This window comes from Pelobates fuscus, chromosome 10 (genome assembly GCF_036172605.1).
Source record: "Pelobates fuscus isolate aPelFus1 chromosome 10, aPelFus1.pri, whole genome shotgun sequence".
In the NCBI taxonomy this organism is placed as follows: domain Eukaryota; kingdom Metazoa; phylum Chordata; class Amphibia; order Anura; family Pelobatidae; genus Pelobates; species Pelobates fuscus.
Genome location: NC_086326.1, coordinates 42,035,016 through 42,040,922, shown reverse-complemented (window position 1 = coordinate 42,040,922; position 5,907 = coordinate 42,035,016).

Genomic DNA, 5,907 nt, shown 5'->3' with positions numbered 1-5,907 from the left:
ATGCATGATTGCCCCCAACCCAACATGAAGACAATACAAATTAAACATGCTTTTATTAATAATAATCATGCTAAATTATTTGAAACTTTGTTTCTAAGTAGCTTTTACTTAGAAGATGCAACTCAAAGTCAATGAACAAAGAACCCCAATGGTCGAAGCCTTATTAATGTTGAAACAAAGAGGGAGAAGAGTTCCTTATACACAATATTTCCCTGATAATGTACTCAGGTGCCTATCAAAGAAGTATCCACCAGGAGGCCATGTGAGATATGAACAATAAAGGTAGCTACACTCTGTTCATAATGAGTAATTCTCAAGCTCAGCGACTGATTAACATAGATTCACTACAATAGATGACTTGTGTTCTTACCTGGAACCTTTCCTTGGAAATGTTTGGCTCTCATACAGTAAAGCAGACATCCCGCTTCAGATAATCAGCATCTGTTGAGAGAGAGAAAATGGTCACATATAGGATAGAACATTCATTCCAGATCTCTCCATAGGTAAAGAACACTCCTTAAAGCATCCCCAGAGGAACACCTGACGATACAATTCATGCCAATGGCAGTACAACAAAAACCTCCAATACTACAGCATCATACTGCTCATATTGTCATTACTCATGCCACAGCATTATACTCCTACATAACATCACAACTAATGCTGTGAATTAGATATATTTAGTTGGTGATCTAATAATATATCAAGGTTTTCTTACTTAGGTCCCAAATGCTAGTAATAGGCTGGATTATAAGCATCCCCTCTGTCCTTGAATCTACTCATCTTGTCCCCTGGGTGTTTATTAATTCAAATAACCTTTAGTGAGTTGACGACAAACTTGCAAAATGTCTATCAACAGAACAACAAACAGACAATATTGCCTGATCTGATAATTATGGTAATTGGCTGCCAACACACCAATGGTGAAAAGAATCATTAGGTAGGTTCATATGGACACTACGTACTCAAGGAGGACTGTCTTGGAAAGCCATCGAACAATTTACCATTTGACCAATTACTAATTTACCAGTGGATATATCCTGGACACCTACTCTACCGAGTGAGACTTGAGAAACAAGACAATATTGAAACAATATATTACAAGTCACTGCATGTACATATTTTTTATAAAAATGTCTGGAAACTTTGAATCTTGCACACATAAATCTTACTCGGTAACTCAAAGGCCAACAACAAAGCTGATTATATATATATATATATATGTATATATATATGAACTAATGGCAGCACAAATTAGAATATACTCTGCATTTTACAATTCTGTCACTAGGTGGCGAAGTATTCACAACACATTCCCAATTATTACAATAATTATATTATAGCTCAGTGGTTCCCAAACTTTTAAGGTTCAAGTCGCCCTTAATATTTCAGTATTTTTCCAAGGCACCCACAGTCACAATTTCTAGGTTGCGTATCTGTACAGCGCTGCCGCATTTACTGGCGCTATAGTGTAATGTATAGTGTCGGTGTTTGAAGGAGTGCTTGCATACATTTATTGTGTTTTAATACAGGGGTGTGTTTGTATGTAATGTTTGTGATTGATTGCAGGGGTGTGTCTGAATATAATCACTTTTTTTTTTTTTAATTCTTTATTTTTGTTGTGGAAAAATGTCCACATGTTTTGGTGATAACATACATTCGTCAAGTGCAAAAAACTTTAAAAAAAAAAAAAAAAACAATGGTTGAGGATATACATTAGTTAATTATAACACAACAGATATCTGTGGGTACCTTTAGGCTTCTGTTTAGATCCCCTTACATGTCCCCGGGGGGTCTCTCACTTTCCCGCTCTTTAGTCGCATTTGCCATCTCTTGCCAGCTTCTCACTTTATGTCTCTCTTAATCTATGTGTTGTTCATATGTGCGCAGCGTCCAAACCACTCCCATGCGTCACTCCCCACTCGCCTCCATTCCCTTATGTGTCCCCCTTATGTTTGGGCCTCAGTCAGCGGGTTATAACTGTTTGGGCATCCCCCGGGTGGTCGTGTTTAAAGAAAAAGGGGTCTCCGAAAGTCTTTGGTGGCTTTAGTGCCAAAGCTTGGGTCTGGTCTCTTTATGTCATCTAGTGTAGGCATGAGATGTAATCATCTGTCTCAGGTCTATTTCTTCCACCCCCACTCGTGTATCTCCACCGTGGTCCCCCTCTTTCTGATTTAAAGAATAACACGTTCACAAACTTGGTATAACACTCTAGCAACTCGTGTGGAGTAAAAGTAGACTCTATAAGTGGCAGCTATGAGAGTCAACAGTAGTCACAGCTGTAAAAATATCAACTGAAGGATCAAAATAAAGAGTAAACATTAAAAGAAACAGACTTTTGCAAACAACCATGGGCTTATGCATCATTTTGGCTTCTACTTAGTCCTGCCAGGTATCCTAGCGGTCATCTCCCCTTGGGGCTATCGGACCTAAGGAGGGTACTGTTGTGATGGTCTCCGCTCCGCGCCGCAGTGCCAGGAGTTTTCTTCCCTCTCTGGGGTGTGTTTCTCTGTGTTTAGAGCCCGCCTCGCTCCGAGTGTAGCGGGCATCAGCTGTGGAAATTTGAACTTTCGTGAAAAGTCCGCTGGGTTCCATTGCAGATAGCTACAACACCACGTCTCCACGTGGTGCCACCAGGGTACCTGACACGCCCCACCAGTACTTGACTCCGTGGTCTCTGATTAGTTTAGTTACCAGCATGAATCTGCGTCTCTCTAGCAGGACCACGAATGGTAGGTCATCGTAGATTCTCACTTGACAATTATCCACTGTGGTAAAGGGTGTGCTCCATGAGCGGGTCAGAATTGCTGCTTTCACCACTGCTTTTCGAATCCAAAATGCAGAGGCTATGGGAGGCAGCCCTCCTTCTCCACTCACCTCCATCTCAGCGGCCATTTTGTTGGCGACCTCCAGCACAGTCTCAGGACCCACCGTTTTGGGCACCCCGCATATGCGTATGTTTTTCTTTCAGTGCCGGGCTTCTATGGTTGTGACAGTGCGGGTGAGTCACTGGAGCTGCTAGGAGAGATCCTCTACGTTGGCTTGGGTCTCTGTGAGGATGTCTCTTTCCTCCTCTCGGGTCTCAATAGCTCCCATGCGAGATATGATGCAGCTCATTTATTTGCGCACTCTGTCCAGGTCCTTCTTCCAAACCCCTCGGAGCTCAAGCCGGAGTCTTGTAATATCCCCTTTGGTAGAGGGTGATGTGTCAGAGTCGGAGTCATCTTTCTGGTATACCCCACTGGGGAGTTGTGTTGTCGCCGGCCCCTCTTCATCTAGAGATACCGCTGACTCACTGGAGCCTCGAGGCCTGCCAAGTGCCATCTTAGGCTGTTAGCTATTGCGGCCTATCAAATGACCACCTAATTTCGAACAGTTTAGAAGCCTCAAAAGCCATCAATTTTTTATGTCTGTGCCCCATCTCTCTTTTTGGGGAGGGGAGGGGGGTTTAGTTTCACCAATATCCCAGTTGTAGAGGTAGGTTGCTTTTTTTTCGTGGCATTTTTGTGTGTTTAACAGGAGCTCCATGTAAACACGTCTGCTTAGGTGCTCAGCTAGCCACGCCCCTCGTAATGTTCACTTTTAAATGTGGATGTACATTTGTGTGAAGTATGTGTGTTTAACTGAAGCGGTGTGTTTGTATATTTTTTTTTAGTTTGAGTACAGGGGTGTGTTTGTATGTAATATTTCTGTTAGATTGTGCTGGCGTTTGACTGCTTGGATGTATGCACATACACAAATATTCATACACATTAACACACAGATGCATATAAATACACTGACACATACACACATATAGATACACACTGACATATACACACGTGCAACCTAACACACACAAACATTGATACATGCCCACACCATGCCACAGATACACACCCTGACACACAGATGCACATACACACAGAAGCACACTGGCATATATACACACACAGATGCACACCCTGACATACACACACTCATACATACACACAAACTCATACACATACAAAAACACCCATACACACATACTCACACAAAAACACACACTCACAAGAGATTTTTTTTATATATATATATATATATCTCAAGCCACCCTCCTGTTAGCTTACCTTATGTGCCAGGAGGGTGGCTTGGAGTCCTGCTGCTGTGGGAGTGAGAGGTCTGGAGCTCTTCATGCTCCTCTCCCCTCACGTTGCGGCTGCCTCCTGTCCCTTACTCCCGCGCTGCCTCCCTGCAGGATGCTGGGAGGAATTGTCACTTCCTTCCAGCCACCGACATTACAGGGGCCCAGTCACGGTCTTAAAGGACCGCGGCACTTGACCCGGTTCCTGTTTAGCAGTAATGTTTGCACTGGTGCTATAATCGTAGCACCTGGGAAATATTCCGCAGCACCCCTGTGTGCACACCGCGGCCCCCCAAATGTCTAATGAGCTTTAAGAAAACCCAAGAACAAGCTTATAATAATTCTTATACAACCACTTTTCTGAAGAATAAGGAAAATATATGCTGTCCAGACACTGGAATCACATATATAACGATATAAAATATATTATTATGCATCACTGAATATCTATATTTTATAATTCTGTCTATAAACAATGAAACTCTGGGAATCTCATTCTTTGAAACATATATGAGTATTTTGCAAGTCTTAATAAAACAGTTTGTGAGTTTTATTAAGTAAATCACTTGAATTAAATTACTAAAATATATAAGAGAACTCAATTATTTTGTAAACCTTTAAATGTAAAAAAAAGACTGTACTAGCTAAACAAAATGTAATAGAAATTCAGAATCGAAATCAAAAATATTCCTATTTGGTAGTATCAGTATAGTAAATTTTACATTTTAATTATAAAGATATTTTTATATTGATTTTAAAAAAAAGTTCATTAAAAATCAAACACTGACATCAATCATTTGTAAATGTTAGGATTGGTTTAAAAGTACTCACATAAAATGAGAAACTATAATCAGATCCATTCTGGATGTATTGTGACAATGTATCACTGTGAATAAAAATAAAATGACGTGTAATTTACCTAATTTGATTGTTATTGACTGAAATTGCATAAGCGGCTTGTAGTAATTTGGACATATCCCACAGATATGTCTCCAGTTGTTATTTCATCTCATTGAAGTGGTCTGGGTGCAGTGTCCTTGACCCCTTAACCCTGCAATGTAAAACATTGCAGTTTTAGAGAAACTACAATATTTACATTGCAGGATTAAAACAACCTCTAGTGGCGGTCTACAAGAAATGGTTTGCATGAGGACATCCAGAGTTTTGAAATCCATATAGTAAAGCATGATTCAGTGCTTTCTAATGGGGAAGGTGTAATGTGCTTTAGATCCCCCCATCACTGAAAGGCCGGAGGAGGAGATGGAGCCAGCGCTGAGGAACCTCGGTGTTTGAAAGAGATAAGTGAGAAAAGGGTGTTTAACTCTTTCAACATTGGGTGAGCGGCCATTTCGATATTGGCAGAGGAACTAGACTTGGAACATCACATTTGCTGATCTCAGCCATGGAGTTGGAGCCAGGCAAGGCCATCACGGCACTGGAAAAAGAGTTTAAACACCATTTTTACTGCACAGAGGGGGTTTGGGCAGCCACCTAAATAGTTCCTTTAACACTATAGTGTCAGGAATACAGGTTTGTGTTCTCGACACTATAGTGTTCCTTTAATAATTGTTTTTATCCACCACAAGAGGGTGAGGTCTTATTTGACTTTGCAGGAAATTAAACATGTGATAGAAAGACCAGAGCTGACTTTTCTTTTTTTTTTTTTCTACAGAGCTCTCATTCTGCCTAAATATATACACATAAATATAACCATCACAGAATCCATAAAAAAGTAACTGAGAAGGAGTATGTGGTGGTTTGGTCAGCAATAATTACAGAAAACGTTTGAACCACTAGGTGGA